This window comes from Protopterus annectens, chromosome 9.part0 (genome assembly GCF_019279795.1).
Source record: "Protopterus annectens isolate FY-2018-M chromosome 9.part0, PAN1.0, whole genome shotgun sequence".
In the NCBI taxonomy this organism is placed as follows: Eukaryota; Metazoa; Chordata; order Ceratodontiformes; family Protopteridae; genus Protopterus; species Protopterus annectens.
This window is the reverse complement of record NC_056743.1, coordinates 225,744,953-225,763,645: the sequence shown is the minus strand read 5'-3', so window position 1 is coordinate 225,763,645 and position 18,693 is coordinate 225,744,953. Positions and strand designations below refer to the sequence as shown.

At 40.9% G+C, this 18,693-nt stretch overlaps 1 protein-coding gene across 1 annotated transcript in view; it reads left to right on the top strand.

The window, feature by feature from the left end:
* PDE3B (phosphodiesterase 3B) overlaps positions 1-18,693 on the top strand; it is a 1,918,808-nt gene that overhangs the window by 1,661,342 nt on the left and 238,773 nt on the right. The gene's annotated exons all lie outside the window — the stretch shown is intronic.

Below are 18,693 nucleotides of genomic sequence, written 5' to 3'. Positions count from 1 at the left end.
GACCATATTGGGGATCGGTACTGACCACTAGAATTGATAACTACAGCTCTGATGTAGTTAAGCCAGCAAAGACCACACAGCTTCCTTTTTTCCGTATATTCTGAAATTGTGTTGGAGAAAGAGAAAACAGTGAAGTAGTGGTACTTTGTCCTTTGTGGAAACTATGACTCTAAGTGAATTTTCTGTTGCGTTTATGCTGTTTTTTCCAGCCTGCTTGAAAGAAGTGTTTGTTGTGATATTGGATGCCAGAGCTGGTGGTAGTGTAGTTCGGTATAAAGGATCCCATGGCAGTTATTGAAAAGAGTAGGGAAAGTTCCCTGGTGCCTTGACTTAATTTCCTCTAGTCAGTGTAAATAGTACCTCAGGTTTGTTTTGAAAAGAGGCCACTGGCCTAATGAGAGTAACATGATCAACAGAGTAAATAAATAAATGCTCTAGGTCAATGTCCGAGTCTTAGATGCAACATAGGATCAGTCAAATGAGAGCCAGATTAGAGTGAAGTAATGCTTGCAGATTTTGATTAAAAGACTGACATTGTAGCTATTCAGAAACACTGAGTTACTTAGCAAAACATTTGTAATGATATCAGCAGTAATTGCTAAAATGAACAGAGTAGAGTGCTGTGTGTAGGAATCTGTCAAAGCGTTTATATTACGCTGTTGAAAACTCAAACTGTCGACAGCGTAATAATCGACACGAAAATGTCGAAATCCCCGAACATCGAACACACACACAAAAAAAAAATAAACACCCAAACACAACACAAATTGCTCTATGCAGGGGGGCAAGCCCCCCTGCACCCCCCCCCGCTACTTAAATATACCAACTCCGAGATCACACTGCATTGCAGTAAACGCGCAATTACTTTCGCTTTCGACATTTTGGTGCCAACAATATCAGCTTCGATATTGTCGGCCTTCAACAGGGTGAAGTAGACCTGAACAGGTAGTAAACATCTGTTCCAGAAGACCATGATTATCTATGCCAAAAGTTAGCTTGGCTGACTTTGTAAATTTATGTGAAAGAAGTTACTTTTGTGGATTTCATCCAAGATAGCCACACTTGGCAGTCCCATTCATTTTTGAAATCCCTCATTATTGAAGAGTTGTATTTAAGATTGAAGAGTATTTGATGGCTTAATGAATGATGAATATTAAACAAGTCTAATGGTCCTAGAGCCCTTACCAGCTTAGCCATATTTATCCTGAGTTGCCCCAATTGTCGGTGGTTAAGTGAGAGAAGTTCACAGAGATAAGGGTCTATGGTAGTTAATACCAACTTTCTTTGTCCGGGAATGGCATGGGAACCACCCCAGGAGTGAATTTGTGGTTGCCATCCATTGATCTAGGTTGCGTTTAAAGAGGGTCAGGGAGGGGCTCTGTTTTATGTGAACTGGAAGTTTGTTACAAAGAAGTGGCAGTCTCTGGGAGATGCATCTCTCTTTCCAGCATGTCCTGCTCATGTCAGAGGCTGGGTTATAATCTCTGGAGCCAGTAACCCTCTGCAGTTTAATTTATGAATGTGTATTATTTCCAATCAAGGCCCAGTCAGAGACTGGCATGTAACCAGGCAGAGGTCACCCCTTAGAAACCTGTAGGAGACAGAGTACAGTGACAGGGCTTTGCGTCTTTCCACATAAGACTTGTTTTGTGTACCCTGTAATTTCTTGCTGAGAAACCTCTGTGGTCTCTCCAGTTGTTGCAGGTGTCTGGTGAGGTACATGCAAAAGGTAGCATTGTACTCAATTACTGGTCTGATGAGGGCTGAGTGTAATGGAAGTGTAACATCTTTAGAGCTAGATGCAGTGCTTTTATTTATAAGATGTGCCACATAGAGCGATTTCCTTACTACTCTGGCAGTTCAGATCAAAGTTCAAATTGCTGACACCCTGAGTACCCAGATCACATACCACTGGGTCTACACTTAGTGAAGCACTGTCTGTAATGTCAGCGTTCCTAAAGGGAATAATAATGCATTTTTTTTGCATTTAGCTTTAATCCGTGGCTGTGGCACCAGTCATTTGTCTGCATTAACCCTGTATGCAGTATATTAACATCATTGGAGGATGCACTGATTGCTCCCAATTTACAGTCATCAGTGAACTTTATCAGCCACAGGCTATCCAAATTTGCCTGGACTTCTGAGAAATAAATTCTGAACAGTAAGGGGCCCAGCACAGAACTCTGTGGAACGCCCCTGGTGACTGTTCTTTTGCTAGAGGTGAAGTCACCCACTTTGACAGTATGCATCCAGTCGATGAGCTAGTTTGCTATTCATCTGGTAGTGTTGGGAGTTAATTGCCAATTGTGAGTGTTTCTGTATAATACATGAGTGGGGGATTGTGTCAGATACCTTGGTTAAGTCAAGATAGGTGTGGTATGTACCGTCTTTCCCTCGTCCAGATCCTTGGTGACTTTTTCAAAGAAGTTAACCATGTTTAGCAGGCATGATCTACCTTTATAAAAAGAAATGTAAACACGATAACCTCCAGGATAAAGGGTGGTTCGCAATAAATCCAAAAAGTAATAAAAACAAATAAATGAAAATGAACCAACCATCCACAGCTGTAACTAAAAACAATAGCTTATTTATTCCACCAAGTAAAAACAGGTTAGCACTTTCATACAGTCCTTTGCACTTCATCAAACCATACAAAACACAAGAATAAATTTATCTTGTATAACAAAATCAATTACAGTCAACCAATAAAAATGTCTAATGAGGCAATTTCCTTGCCTTAAGAGCAGGTTTTAAAGAAACAGATGTATTAAATCCTGGTGGTCTGTGGGCTTGCACAGAAATAATCCATTTCAATTCCATTAATTCATCTTGATTCACTAAATCACCACCTCTAAGGGTGACATTTAATTTTTGCAATGCCAAAAAAACAAAAACTATGGATTGAAAATTCACTAACATGCTTAGCTAATATGTTAGCAGTGTCACATATATGACTAGCTCTCAAATGCTCCAAAATCCTGTCTTTTAAGGAATTATTTGTCTTTCCTATATAGAAAAAACTACAAAGTTTACATACAGCCAGATAGACCAAATTCTCAGATATACAATCTGCATAAAATCTAGGTATAAAACATCTTTCTGTTACTGGATGTACAAACATTCTACTAGTTGAAATAAACCTACACGTCTGCAATTACGACAAGCAAATGGCCTTTTCCTACTAGAAAATGAATTTTGTTTAGGATTGGGATAACATAAAAGTCTCTTCAAAGATAAGGAATTCTTAAAAGAGAAACAGAATTTTTTTTAGTTTCAGCTGTGGATGGTTGGTTAGTTTTCATTTACTTGTTTTTATGATCTACCTTTAACAAATCCGAACTGGCTGAGGTCCAGAGACTGGAGATTACATCTGTCCTTGTTAATAAGGTCAGTAATCATTCTTTCCATAGCCTTGAAGATGAGACTAGTCGAGCTTATGGGCCTATAATTCCTAGGGTTGGTTGATGGGTCCCTCTTTGTGTAGAGGGATTACTGTTACTGTCCTCAGGTTGTGGTTAAACAGGGACTGCTGGGTCATGTTTTAAGTTGTGGCTTTGGAAAGTGCCAGAATGAGCTTCTTTCTTAAGATAATAGGCTGAGGAATGGTGGCAGCTGTTCTTTGGGGGATGACTGGAGGGGACAGGAGGGTGAAGTTTTCTCCAAAGCTTGTCAACTAGCAAATTGGCAGTTACCTGGGATTGAGTATGGGTGGTGCCATCCACAACCAGTTCAGAGCATAGTTGGGTATTCCCTTTTATATTTCGGACATAGTTAAAAAAATGCCTTGTGATTATCCTTAGCTAGGGAGGCTATTTTCGCTTCATAATTGGCTTTGGAGGACTTGACAAGATCTCTGTAACTTGTTTGTTTAAGCTAGAAAGGGAGTTCTTCCTCTGCTAAGCCAGATGTTCATTGTGTTTCACTGTTGCAGTCATTACTCTTGGGTTATCCTACTGGCAGGCTACCCTCAATCTGCCAGAATTCCAAAGTCTAGGTCCGCCGTCGGTTGATGTCGCCTCTTCCCTGACGTCAGTGTGCCAGGGGTATAAAAGATGCAGCCGACACAATTTTCTTCAGTCTCTTGCCACGCGGTGCCCGAAGCAAAAGCAGTTCGCAAGTGCCGGTCGGCCGACTCCTGAGATTTTCAAATCCGAATTTCAGAATCGAAGTCTTCATTAAAGCTAAGTACCCCATTGGGGAAACTTTTTTCTTGCTCCAGACCGATGTCAGAAAAAGTTAACAATTGTATTTCTTGTGGGAAGCAAATACCTCATAAGGATTTTCACTCTTACTGTATTCCTTGCCTAGGCCCTGATCACAATGTTGCTAGCTGTCTTCTTTTGTGCTAGATTTAACCAACGCACTATTAAGCGTCGGTTCGATTTTGCATTTCATTACTTTGGCCAAAGATTTAATTATATAATGCCATCGGAACAGCCGACATCCGGAGTTTACAAAAAATGCAAGGAAAGGGATAGGCATCCGAGGTCCAAAACCAATGGCGAAGCCTTTGCTAGGCCAGTCGCCGGTTCTCAGTGAGGCACTTTCGCAGCCCCTGGCGCCTGCTACCTCAGAGCCACAGGCCACTTCCGACTCCCACATGGAGCCGACTGTGCCTCTGGATACTCAAGGTGTTGGACACTCGGAAATCATTCCCTCAGGTGGGTCCGGAGCCACTGAGCAGGCATCGGCTTCTGAGGGTGTCTTCAGACCTACACAACTATATATTAAGCCATCTTCAGCTTCAAAGACAAAGACTAAAGCAGCTGTAAAGACAAAGAAACAAGTACAGCATTCTCCTACTCAGACTTCCATGCCTAAAAAACAGATGCTCAAAATGGCCGAAGACCTAATTACTTTGATCAGGGGCTCCCATCCCCCTCCTGATAAGAGGCCTAGGCAAGAGACAGAGTATGATTCTTCTTGTCAGGTTTCTATTTCCTCTGATTCCTCTTCTGAACAGGATTATTCCATGCTTCCCTGTGAGGATTGTGATGCTGAAGAATCCATTCCTTCAGCCTCTCCTCCTGAGGATTATTCTTTTAGGGAAACCCTGCATACCATGAGGGAGCATTTTCACTGAGAGAGCCAAGATTATTCTGAATCTAAGAAAAGGCTCCGAGACTTTTTGCTACTTCCTCAGCACAGACCCCCTTGCTATTCCACCTGTTCTAGACATTGTAGATGATGTATTTTCAGAGTCCCGCCTGTCCCCTGACTCTTTACCCCCTGCACCTACTAAGCCAGACAGATACTACAGGGTCCTGGATTCTCATAAATTCCTATATAAAAACCCCGCTGCTGACCCAGAAGCTATATCTCAGCAAAGAGGTTAAAGCTTCCACTGCAAAAAACCCTGTCCCCTCTGATAGGGATTCTAGGGCTCTAGACAGATGGGGGGAAAAAAGTCTACACTTCTGCTACCTTGGCTGTAAGGGCTTTAAATTGTCAGTTTCATATGCTTAAATATCAGCAATATTTAATGTCACTGCTTAAACAGAAATTGTTGACAAGTACTGAATGTTCAGAGAACAAGGAATTGCAGGATTTATTGCATGCAGCTGAACAAGTGGGAAAGCATACTTTGCAATGTGGTTATGATTCACCGGAGGCCTCTTGCAGGGCCGCTGTTACAGGTTTTGTTATTAGAAGGCATGCTTGGTTAAAGGAACAGAATCTGCCTGATCATGTTAAAGCAAAATTATTAGATGCACCATTACAGCATGATACTTTGTTTGGTACTAAAGCAGAAGAGGTGTTGAAAGAAATGGAGAATAAAGCAAAATCCATGCAGACAGTCAAGGATTTCTTACAGGTACAGCCACCCAGGTTTAGCAGGAACTGGCCTTCTAAAAATTGGTCCTTTCCAGTGTCAGACAGACCACAAAGAGGCAGATACAGGCGTCCCAGAGGCAGATCTCAGCCCCACGGCTCATACAGGCCTAAACAGTGGGGTGCTCCTACCTCCAAAAGTGGAGAAGACAAAACACAACCTTACAGGAAACAGTCCCAATGACTTTCCTCTGCCAGATCCAAGCACTTTTCTTTTGGCAGCCCCCTTAGGGGGAAAACTAGCACTTTTTTCATCAAATTGGCAAATGGTTACCCAAGACAAATGGGTCCTGAACATAGTATCCCAAGGCTACAGGTTCCATTTTCACACTCTACCAAGGTCAAAAGGTATGCTAGACCTGCCACACAATCAATGGGCAGAGGCACAAAAACAAATTACATCCCTCATGGATATGAGGGCCATTCAGCAAGTACCACAACAAGAGCAGGGGCAAGGATTTTACTCCAGACTTTTCCTAGTACCCAGAAAGGACAAAACCTGGAGACCAATACTGGACCTGTCTATACTAAATACGTTTCTGGAAGTTCCAAAATTCAAGATGTTGACTCTACAGCAGCTACTGCCCATGCTGGGCAAGAAGGCTTGGCTCGTAACTTTGGACCTAAAAGAGGCATACCTGCATGTTCCAATCAGACAATCTTGCAGAAGATACCTCAGATTCATAGCTGGCTCAATGCATTACCAATTCTCTGCACTGCCCTTTGGCTTATCTACTTCGCCCAGGGTATTCACAAAATGCCTGGCACCAGTAATTGTGTTTTGCAGACAAAGAGGAATTCAAATATATCCCTACTTGGATGACTGCCTAATTCAAGCAGAGAACAAAGATATTCTTCTAAAGCATCTGGCATTTGTAAAAAGATTACTAATTGGCCTAGGGTACACAGTAAACGAAAAGAAATCAAAACTAGTGACCTCTCAAGAGATAATATTCCTGGGTGCATGCTTAAATACAACTGCCCAGATGGCTTATCTCATGCCAGACAAACAAAAACAACTGACTTCTTACTTCAAGGAATTGGCAACAAAAAAACACTTATCTGCAAGGAAAATCCTGCAGGCCTTGGGTTTCATGGCATCCTGCATTTTACTAATTCCATATGCCAGACTGCATATGAGGAAACTACAATGGTATCTAGAAAGTGTTTGGACTCAGCATTGCCACAGCCTGGAGACAGTCATTGCACTCATTCCCTGCCTGTAACAGGAGTTTTGATGGTGGGCAGAAACCTGTCACCACAAAAAGGGTCTGCCATTCAGTTTACCCACAGCCAGACAGACACTGACAACGGATGCATCAGATTATGCCTGGGGGGCCCATATGGCAGGAAAATGTATTCAGGGCACATGGTCTGCAAACCAGATGCATCTTCCCATCAATCAAAAAGAGATGCTAGCTGTTCAAAATGCCCTGACAACTTTCAAGGACCTGCTTCATCCAGGACAGCTTCTGATAAAGACAGACAATACTACGGTCATGTGGTACATAAACAAGCACGGAGGTACACATTCCTACCCCCTCTGCAGACAAGCAAGGACCTTATGGGACACAGCATTGGCTTTTTAAGTTCACCTGCAGGCACAATTCCTGCCAGGAAAAACAAATATTCTGGCAGACGAACTAAGCAGAAACCTCATGGATCCCCACGAATGGAAAATGGATCCACAAGTCTTCAGCATGATAACAAGGAAATGAGGATGCCCAGACATAGATCTATTTGCCTCCCCTCACAACTGCCAGTTGCAGAGATTTTGCACAAGGATTTATCACAAGCAAGCATGGAAAGTGGACGCCCTATCCTTCAGCTGGAAAAATCTGACAGTATACGCCTTTCATCCACTGCCTCTCCTTCCCATGGTACTCCTAAAGGGCATACAAGAGAAGCCAAAAATGATACTGATTGCACCATACTGGCCCAGTGTGGCCCTCAACCAAACCATTCACTTGCCTACCTTTTATCCAAATCCACAGAACAAGGGTGAGAAAATTCTGCATTCTTTGAACATACACAGGCAGCTACGCTTTTACTTGGACAGAAGTAAAGCTTTTAGAAAGACTGAGCAACTTTTAGTGTCATATGCTACAGGATCACAAGGAAAGGCTATCTCAAAACAGACTATTTCTAAATGGATAAGCCATTGCATCCATTTCTGCTATTTTCAGCATGGCAAAACAGTGCCTAAGGGCATTAGGCCTCATTCCACCGGAGCAGCAGCCACTTCAGCAGCCTTCCTCAGAGGAGTACCAACCAAAGATATCTTAGAGGCTGCAACTTGTAGTTCAGTGCACACTTTCACAAAGCACTACTACTTACCTCTTTACTCTATGTCCAGAGCAGGCTTTGCCACTGCAGTTCTGCAGGGCCTCATAGCCTCTCCTAATCCTATTTAGCCCAGCCACCCATCCTCAGCTTTGGGATTCAACCCAAGAGTAATGACTGCAACAGTGAAACATGATGAACATAGTACAGTTGTGTACCTACCATAAATGTAGATGTTCGAGTGTATTCACTGTTGTAGTCCAGGTTACCCTCCCCCTTTTCTTTGCTGGGACTTATCTGCACTTCTCTATCCTATACAACCTATTTGGTGTATTTGCTTATAGATGAAGGAAATGTTATTTTTGTGCATGCATTTTTATTGGCATATTTTTCAGCCTTCCAATTTGGGGGCACCTGACATCTGGGGCAAGAAAAACTGAAGAAAATGGCATTGGCTGCATCTTTTATACCCCTGGTGCACTGACGTCAGGGAAGAGGTGACAGCAACCGACGCCGGACCTAAACTTTGGAATTCTGGCTGACTAAGGGTAGCCTGCCAGCAGGATAACTCAAGAGTAATGACTGCAACAGTGAATACACTCTAACATCTGTATTTATGTTAGGTACATAACTGTACTTTCCCTCTTGTTCTTGAACATTAGTTTCTTACTCTTGTTGTATAGCCTGTTTGGTCCACCAGGGTGGCTTGTTTTTTCAGCAAGACCTGGTTTTAATCTGGACAGGTACAGCCAATTGTACAACTGCTTAAGTTGGGTATACAGGGCATTGGTGTACACCTCTGCATATGAGTACATATTATATGCTTTCAAGGGGGCTTTGAATCTTCTTATACCTTCACTTACTAGGAGGTAATTTGTCTTTGAAAAATTCTTAAACATTTTTCAGTTTGATGGGTTAACTGGTGTTATAATTACGTTGAACAAGACTGATTTATGGTCTGATCTTACCAAGGAGGACATCACATGGGGGAGGGGTGCAGTGCACTCCCATCTTAGTGAGTACTTTGTCCAGGACATTTGAGCCCCTTGTGGGTGTGCTGACTAGCTGTTCCAGAGCATTTGCATTGACAAAGTCCAAGAAACTCTGAGCCAGCATGTTTGTGGTCATGTAAATTTCCCAGTCGATGCTAGGATAATTAAAATCACCCATGAGTAAGGTGTTGGGCTGTATGGCAAATGACTCCAGTAAGTCCAGGTATGTGTTATGCTTTTTCTGTTTTATGGTTGGTGACATATAGCTGGCTATGATGTGATAGGGGGGTTGCCTATAGTTAATTGGACATGGAGTAGCTCAAGAGAGTCGTATTGTTTGACCAGTCTTGAGGTGTACTTATCCTCAATGAAGATTGATACACCCATAGCCGGCCTTAGCATAGGCCAACTAGGTGGCTGCCTAGGGCACCGCTCTAGCAGGGGCGCTTTTCCAGTATTTATTTGAGTAGGTAGACCAAGATGGGGGCACTGGGTAGTGTGATGGGGGGCGCAATGAAGCCCTTTTGCCTAGGGCACCAGCTAAGCTAAGGCCGCTCCTTTGTTTTCTGTCATGCTCAGTTTGTGGTCTGAACGTATGGAAGACATTGTAGCCCTGCACAGCCAGGGTGCTTTCTGCACCTTTGAACCATGTCTTGGTGACTGCACAGATGTCAGCATCCTCCAAATTAGGAGTCTTTCCAGGGAGTCCAGTTTCTTGTTTAGACTCCTAGCACTGAGCAGCAGTACCTTAAGTTTATCTACAGAGGATTTTGCTAAGTCGGGCAGTTGTTTGTTTTGACAGTGCCTAAAAAAAGCACAATAGGGATTGCTAATACCTTTGCCAATATCCAAAATTCTAGAGGAGACAGGTGCAGAACATCTCTGGCAAAACAGCGTGGCCTGTCGACCATGGCTTCTCAAGCTGACAAATACAGGATCCTCTTGGACTGACACTAGGAGCTAACCCAAGTGTCAAAGTCAGTCATTTTTTGTTTGTATTGTGGCATCATCCTTGGAAAAGGTAGACTGCTTCTTAAGGCTAGGCTTGTACCTGCCTGTGACATAATCTGAGAGTTCAGTCTTGTCTCTGTTCATATAGTCCAGTGAGGTACGTCTGAGTTAATTCACCCCCACATGGACTATGACGGAGTTGTGGTTGAGTGGCTTGAAGGATCCTGGCACAGCACATAATACTGAATCTCTGGGCCTTTGCCTTTTATTGAAAAGATTTCAAGGCTGTTCTTTGCCCCACCCCAAGGATATTCACCAACTCTGTTGCAGCAAGTGGTCTAGGTCTTCCCATACTAGATGACTGGCTTCTGTCACTCTGACCTTAGAGAATGTCATAACTGCCTGAAATTCTCTCTTGCAGCAGTCTCCGTAGCCCACACAGACAATGGCATTTATTCTTTGCACACTTGAAACCTTTTATTTTAAAGACAACCTTTGTATGGAAATAATTTTGTTCATTAGTCAGGCTGTATCCTTGATTTTTCATTCCAAAATAGTGTTAGGCTTCTTGTGCTTCAAAAGTTTTTGGCACATAGTGACCACAATCATACTTACACCATTCATGATGTACCACATGACAGTTCATCAGTGGATTATATGTGCTCAGTGGTGCCAGTCCCATGGACCCCTTCTCATATCAGATCAGAATTTCTGAAAATGTCAGGGACACCTGTCATGATACTTCCTGACACATTTCTACCTTGGCAGCACCTTCCAAATTCAGACTTCCTAGGTGGCTATCACCGTGATTGCATGTGTTTTACATGGTGCATGGTCACATAGTGTAGCCAGTCTGTACTTCAGCATTCAGGAAATTAGGGCAGTTCTGCTTACCTTGCATGCTTTTCAAGATTCGCCTCATCAAAAGGTGATTGTTATACGCTGCAACGGTGTGGCAAAGTGTGATGCTTTTACAAACAAGAGTGGATTTGCTCATATCCTGTATATCAAGAAGTGATTATTTTATAGGCATGAACCATGTCTTCAGATTGCTTTCTGATTTATGTCCTCCTCATTGTAAAATCTGGCTCCTTAGTGGACAGTTTCAGCCAATGCGTATGTGCTGCTGGCTGGGCCCCTCAGCTGGGTAATAGTGAAATCTCTCTTCTGCCAGAGTGGAAGCTTTGCTGTGACTTGTTTGCTTCCTTGACCAACAAGTGCAGCAACTTTTTTTCTCTTATGTCCTTTCTGGGACTGTGGTCCAGGGACACTTTAGTCCAGGAGTAGCCCTCATTTCTCTTGTGTGCCTTTCATCCATTACCTTTCATTCCCAGTTTCGTACAGAAGGCAAAGATTCACTAGATCATACTAGTGAACTCATGTAGGCAACAAGTTTGGTTCCCTCTGCCATAGCCTAACCTTCTGGGGAAGTCTCTCAGGCTGAGGCCCTTCAGTCCCCTGCTGACTCACCCTTTCATCAGATCTTAGCTGGCTATTCATGCCCTCAAGTCAACTGCCCCCCCCCCCCAACACACACACATTTTCACTGATTGGTATTTATGCAGTTTACCCTCACAGAACCATCTGTCTCTTTGTACAGAGACCCAATATCAGAACAGTGCACCAAAATAAACTGAAGCTTTTTTTTCAGTTTGCCTTCGAGAAAGGTTGGACCCTTTTAGCCTCCACTTCTTGAGATATTTTTCTACCTGCACAAATCTTCAGTACAGGCCTGACATGTTGTTCTGCACTTGTTCATGTGTCAGGTGTTTGCAGTTTTCACCACTAGCTTCAAACATTTTTCACTTAAGATTAGTAGAATAACAGTAACCATAACCATGCAGAATATTATATTCATGAAGTAACAGAAAGTGTTCTAAGAACTAAGCCAAAATGGGAATGGAAAAAAAGATTCTGCAATAGAAATGACTGCAATTAGGGGTTCAGAGAATGGGCAAGGGGGCCTGGAATTTACTGCCGAAAACTGGCAATGGAGTCAATGTATTGGGAGCATATACTTAGAGAGGGGAAAAGTAATAGAGTGGGAAGAGGCCAAGAATACATTTGGACTGCAGGTTAGCGATTGCCTTCCCTATCAAGAACTGCTATCAGAGAGGTAACGAAGAAAGGATTAGGGGGATGCTAAGTGAAAGACCAGCACTGGTAGACCTTTTTGTAGAATCTAGAACAGAAGCTGCTGTTAAAAGGGGATAATTAGTAGGGCATATAAAATATTGTATGATAACTACAGGAAAAAATCGGAGATTAGAAAGGATTTGGGAAGAGACTGGATAAGCAATTCACAAAGAAAAAAAGTGTGTGCGTGTGTGCGCGTGTGTGTGCGTGTGTGTGCGTGTGTGTGCGTGCGTGTGTGTGTGTGTGTGTGTGTGTGTGTGTGTGTGTGTGTGTAAACTCAATTGCCTAGTCATAGAAAGTCCTTGTTGAGATTAATTCTGGTGGCTACCAAAAAAGCAATTAACAGAAAAAGGAAATCAAAGTCTAAACCAATCCTAGAAGTAGTGAATATAGTAAAACAGATAACAGAAATGGAAGTGGGGTCTTTAGAAAAGGGCAAGTTGAAATTACATAGAAAAAATGGGAATTGTGGGAACAATGTATGCAGAATAATAATTTGGTGGATGAATGAAGTTTAAGGGAAGGCAAGAATTGAATGAGCTATGTAATTTTCAAGTGATGCTGACCGTAGAGTTGATTATATGCAAAGCATCCAATATGGAGAAAAAAAATAAGACTAATAGGGCCTTTCTTGGGGGTGTTTTCAGTATAAAACTATCCATTAACAGAACCTATTTCCCAGAGGCACCTGTATTTCATACTATCAGAGATTGTGCCTCCTTCCTTTTAGTAGCTTTAAGGCTGGAGCTTGAATTCCATTTCTGAAAAATGCTGCTCGTAGTGGCAATCACCTCGATAAACCGTATTTCAGAACTATATGCTTTTTGGTTAAGCCCTCCTTATGTGGTCTTCCACAAGGACAGGTTCATCCTTCAAAGAAACTCCTGCATCCTCAAGTAGCTTTATAAACTAATCTCAACCAGTCAGTGAATCTTATAGTATTTTTCCAAGTTATTCCAGCAAGGGAGAGAGCTTATTGCACTGTATGGACAGGCATTGACAACTTCATTTCTATTTAAGTAAATCAAAAGTTTTCAGAAAAGTCTCACAGCTGTTTATATCTTATACTGCTAATAAAAAGGGCATAAAAGGTTACCAAAGCCACTTCATCAGGTATCTGTGTGTGTCAAATATTACAGTGAAAACCATGTTAAGCAGTCGGCCATACATCTCTAAGCTCATTTTACTAGTACTGTGGCGCAGACTATTTTCAGAAATGCTTACATAAACATTCTGGTGCTGTGACTTGGACTTCTCTGAATGCTTTCACAGGGCATTAAAAGCTGGATGTAGTCTCTCATTCCAGGACTTCCTTGGAGTCCACAATTGTGTGATCAGTTTAATGTTTTCACAGTGCCTCCCAAGAGGATCTGTTTAGGACTGTGTCCTAGCAGTGGGGAGGATGACTCATACCATGGCAAATTTTAAAGTGCTTACCTTAATGATAGATCTGCCTGTATTTTATATTGGATGGAAAGAGGGCAAGGGTCAAATGCAATAAGTTGATCCTTCCAGTAGAACACAGTGGTTTATGATTACTTGATTTGAAGGGATATTTTAGAGCTACACAGCTATGGCTCATATGTATAACACAAGCAGAAGATTATACATCAACATGGAAATGGATGATTATGACAAAGGGTGGAAATTTGAGAAGTAAGTAGAGTGTGGGGGTTTGGATGCTGATCCTTAAGGAAAGTAACAGCCATACAGAATATTATATTTATAAAATGTAGCAGGAAAGTATTCTAAGACCTAAGCCAACATGAGAATGGAGAAAGGAGATTCTGCCGATAGGGATGACTGCAAGCAGGGGTACAGAGAACAGGCACAAAGGTGTTGGAATTTAATAGAGAAAACTGGCAAAGGAACTAAGGTATTGGGAGCAAACAAACAGAGGGGGAATTGTAATAGAATGGGGTGAGGTGAAGATGATGTATGGACTGCAGTCCGATACTGCCTTCTCTACCAGGGATTGATATGAGAGTGTAGTCGTAAATAAAGCGATATTGGAAACCTAAGTGAAAGACCTGTTCTGGTAGAGTTTTTAGTTGAATTTAGAACCGAAGCTGCTGTTAAAAAGGGGTAATTAGGGCATTAAGGCAATTAATGAGCTTGCGAACATCCCTCCTAGTTCTCATACTCCTTTTAATATACAATGAGTTGCTGCTAAGGCCCAAATTAGAGGCATGTACATATCAATAAAGCAACTTATTATAAAAAAAAAATCTGTAGATCAAAGGAAGTAACGAAGGGAAAAAATCAATGATCCTGAAGAGGTACTTCGTAGCAATTACAGCTCTACTATAGAACAAAAAATAAATGATCTTCAGAAAGAACTTCACATACTTTTTACAAAGTAAAGTATCATTCAACAAAATGAAAATGGTGGCTAGATATTCTAAATGGACGACACAAGTTCCATCAAAAGTACTAGTAAGAATGATTAATATTAACAAAGATTCTCCGTTAATAACTGAAATCATATATCAAAATGAGTCTTATAACTCAAATACTGAGATTATTCAGATTTTTGAATAAAATCTGTTCTCAAACATATGGAGAGCAAAACTTATCATGGACTTCTCAAGAAAAATATCAGTTTCTAAACCAGATAGTTTTCCCATATTTAACCAAAGTCAACAGGATCTCCTTACAGCTCCTTTCACCTTACAAGAAATACTATACTTAATAAATAATATTAAGGTGGGCAAAAGCCCTGGACCTGATGGGTATACAGTAGCTTTTTATAAAACTTTTACTCAAAATGTCAAAAATCCTATTGCGTCTTTTCAGTTACATTAAAGAAAATAGTATAACGGACATGTGTTTAAATAAGTCTAAAACCATCTTTATTCCAGAGGAAAACACTGACACTAAAGATTCATCAAATTGTAGACCAGTTTCCCTTATAAACTTTGACATTAGAATATTTGCCTCATTATTGACAAACATATTGAAACCGTTACTACCATTGGCCAGCATGGAGAAATTTGTCCTTTTCCCCACTATAGTGCAATCTCGTTGTTGGTTTAATTAGTTTTGCGGGGGGGTGCAACTTGACTGGGTTTCATATGCTTCAGTTTCTTTATTTTGTAGCTGGCCAACTGGTTCCTTTCCCAAAGCAAAATTCCAGTGATCTAACTATTCATTAAAGTAGGTTTTCGGCATAGTTGTCTCGTGGTTTTAAATTTCAGAGAAGTATAATTTCGATAAAGTAAAGTAGACATATATATATATATATATATATATATATATATATATATATATATATATATATATATATATATATATATATATATATATATATATATATATATATATATATATACATGCTCTTAGTAAACACATTATAGAGAAAGGTGATCAACATAGTTTTAAGTTTATGATTTTAAAAGTAATTTATAGAGCATTGTGGGGTGGGGATATAAAACTTTTAACTGAAAATGAAGAGATGAGATGGATTCAATAATGAGAGCGTTTGTACCACCTGGTCTTAATGACAGTTTTATTTTAAAGCCTTATTTAAATATGCTGCATCAGAAGGTGTAATTAGAGTCATGTGACTTTTTAAAATGTATTTAAGTTATGTTGTTTAATTGATAGCATTTATTTCACCTGAAGAAGCCTTGAAGGTGAAAGTGTTTACTTGCGAACATGAACTTCGACTAAATATTTGTTGTTTTAGAGTGTTTCCAATTTTCTTTTTCTTTCTGTAGAATGCATTGTGCTATAACTGGATCTAGACATTTTGTGAACACTCTCGGTGCAGTGAATAGTATAAAGGGTACGACAGAGAATTGATAATGTGATCCAGGTACACACAACCTTAAGAAACGCCTGAAATCTAGATGAATAAGAATGTGATGATCATCTTTTAAATCCAATGTTATCAGGAAACTTGAATGAGGAATAAGAAGTGACATGTTGTGAAGTGACATCATTTTGAATTTTGGCACAATCAAAAACATGTTTAAGAAAGAAAGATCCAGAACCAGTCTTCAAGCATTTTTTTTTCGGTTTCTTTGGCACTAAAACATTTGTAAATAAAACCCCTTTCCCACCCGGAAAGGGGGCAAATGATTCTGTTACTCCTGGGACAGCATGTGATATAGAAGAGGTAGAAACAAAAGAGTTTTGTCTGAAAGATGAGGAATTACTATTGGAAAGGAGGAATTTCCTCACACTGACATCTGTAACCTTGATGAATGATTTTTAGAACCCATTTGTCTGAAAATATCTGTTGCCAAAGAGAAAACTGAAGATTCAGAATTTCTGGAAAGAAGAAAGGACTGCCAGGGTTGGAGGGAGACTAAGTTTCTTAAATAGCCTTTCTGACTTATTGGACTGTCATTGGTTTTGGGAGTTTAAAGAATTCTTCATGGACCCCCCTTGCCATTTCTTCTTAAAACTTCTGTTTTACCTATATTTTATTGAGACTGTTTATTTTGTTTCTTACAGAAGTTGGATGAGAAGTTTGAGAATCTCTTGGAAAATTTGGAAAAGGAGGGTTGAAAAATCTTGGAGATTCCCTGTAACAGCTTACTCTTTTCATCTCACTATCACCTTTGTAACAGAGGGGCCAAAAACTAAATCCCTATCCAAAAAAGAATTTAAAAACTCATTTTAATATTGTGTGGGAAGTTCTGTGAATGCAACCATGCAAACCTACCTCAAAAGAGTACAGTGGCCATAGTACTTGAAGTATCAACAGACTCTCACTCACACTGTAAACAATGAGTAGTGACTTGAACAATAGAAGAAATTAAGTTATTTAAAACAGATTTTTCCTTTTAAGATGAAATTGCATATAAAATATTCATATTTTCACAGTTAGTAAGAACAAAACCCTAAAGTATGAGCCTGACAATTCAAAAGTCTAAAAGTCAAAGTTGCAGAAGCCTGTGCTTTTCCCCTATATTTATCAGTAATCTATTCATCCTTATCAGAGAGAGAGAGAGAGAGAGAGAGAAGGATTGGAATTAACTGTGTTTAGCAGCAGCCAAATTAACTAAAGCTGTAGCTGGTGGATCAATCTGGGGGATGTATAAAAAACTGAACAAGTGAGGAACTTAATACATCCTATCTGCCTTTTTAGTGGCAGCTGGTTGACTGTCAAGAAAGTTGCAGGTAGTAATATACACCATCCTCCAAAGGTGACAAAAGTACAGGAATGGGTGCAAGTTCTGGAAATTCCTTCTGTGAGAGCTCATATTATTTTCTAAGGGACTGAGAAACCTCAATGTTTTCCTACTGAAGACAATGGCACATTCTAGAAATAGTCTGAGAAAAAGAACCCCATACAGAGAGAGTCAGAAACTGAGGTGTCCTCTGAGTCTGAATCCGAGATCAAAGGAGAAAATCTTGTATCTGTCCCGTCATCCTCCTGTCCAGATTCATAATTTTGAATCTCTTCAGGAAAGAGGTATGCATCTTTCTTTTACCAGAAACTACTTTGCAAGACATATTGAATTAAATCCTGAGGCATACCCAGTAAATTACTCCTGTCTTAAGGAAATTTGAAGAGGAGCAGATACATGCTCAATTTTCTGTTCCTTTTTGACAGGAAATTGGGACCAACAGTTTTATTTAATACAACATTTTGACAAAAAAGGGGAAGCCTTTCTTGTTTCTTCTCCTTGACAAGAGTATCTCTCCCTTGCCCAATTAGGGGACCCCCAACAGCCGCAGAGGACGTGGCTAAACCCCATTCCATAGTAGCTCTAGGTGCTACACCAGAGGGATCCAGAGTAAATTATGTGATCTGAGGTACAGTTAATTGTCACAACAGAGTCACCCACTTGTGGCTGAGGCAAATTGCTAGCCTACTGTGATGGCAAAGGCTGTTTGATTAACTTTGTTATTGTGGTGGGAAGAAAGACAGACCATGGTACTGATAGATTGTTCCATGGTCAAGCTGAAAATGGTGATTCTACAAAACAAATATTTTAGTGCCACAGTCACTTTTTTATAGGATGATACTAGGCTATTGGCCCAGAGGCCCTTATAAGCCTAGCCAAGAATTTTGCCCATGTTCCATCAAAGTCAGCACCTGTTTCCCCTGTCCAGCAGGGACACAGATGGGATCTCAGGGGTATATTTTCTGTTTCCCATCCAGTCGTCCTGATTCCTCTTAAAGAAGGGGCTAGACAGGTACTCTGCTTGACATGGAGAGGGAGTCTATTCCACAGATGGGGGAGTCTTTGGGACACAAATCTATCATGCCAACAGGTTCTATTAATGTCACAGACCAGGTTAAGGCCTTGCGTGCAAGTTGCGTGAGTGGAGTTTGTCCTCTGGATATGCAGCAACTCCATCAAGCCTGGGTCTGAAATGGCCTTGTATGCCAGACACAGGTCACCTCTGAGCAGTTTGTATGAGACTGAGTAGAGGGACGTGGCTTTTAGCCTATCTGTATAGGATAGGTTTTTGAGATCCTGGATTTTCCTGGTCAGGAACCTCTGTGATCTCTCCAACTGCTGCATGTGCTTGGCAAGGT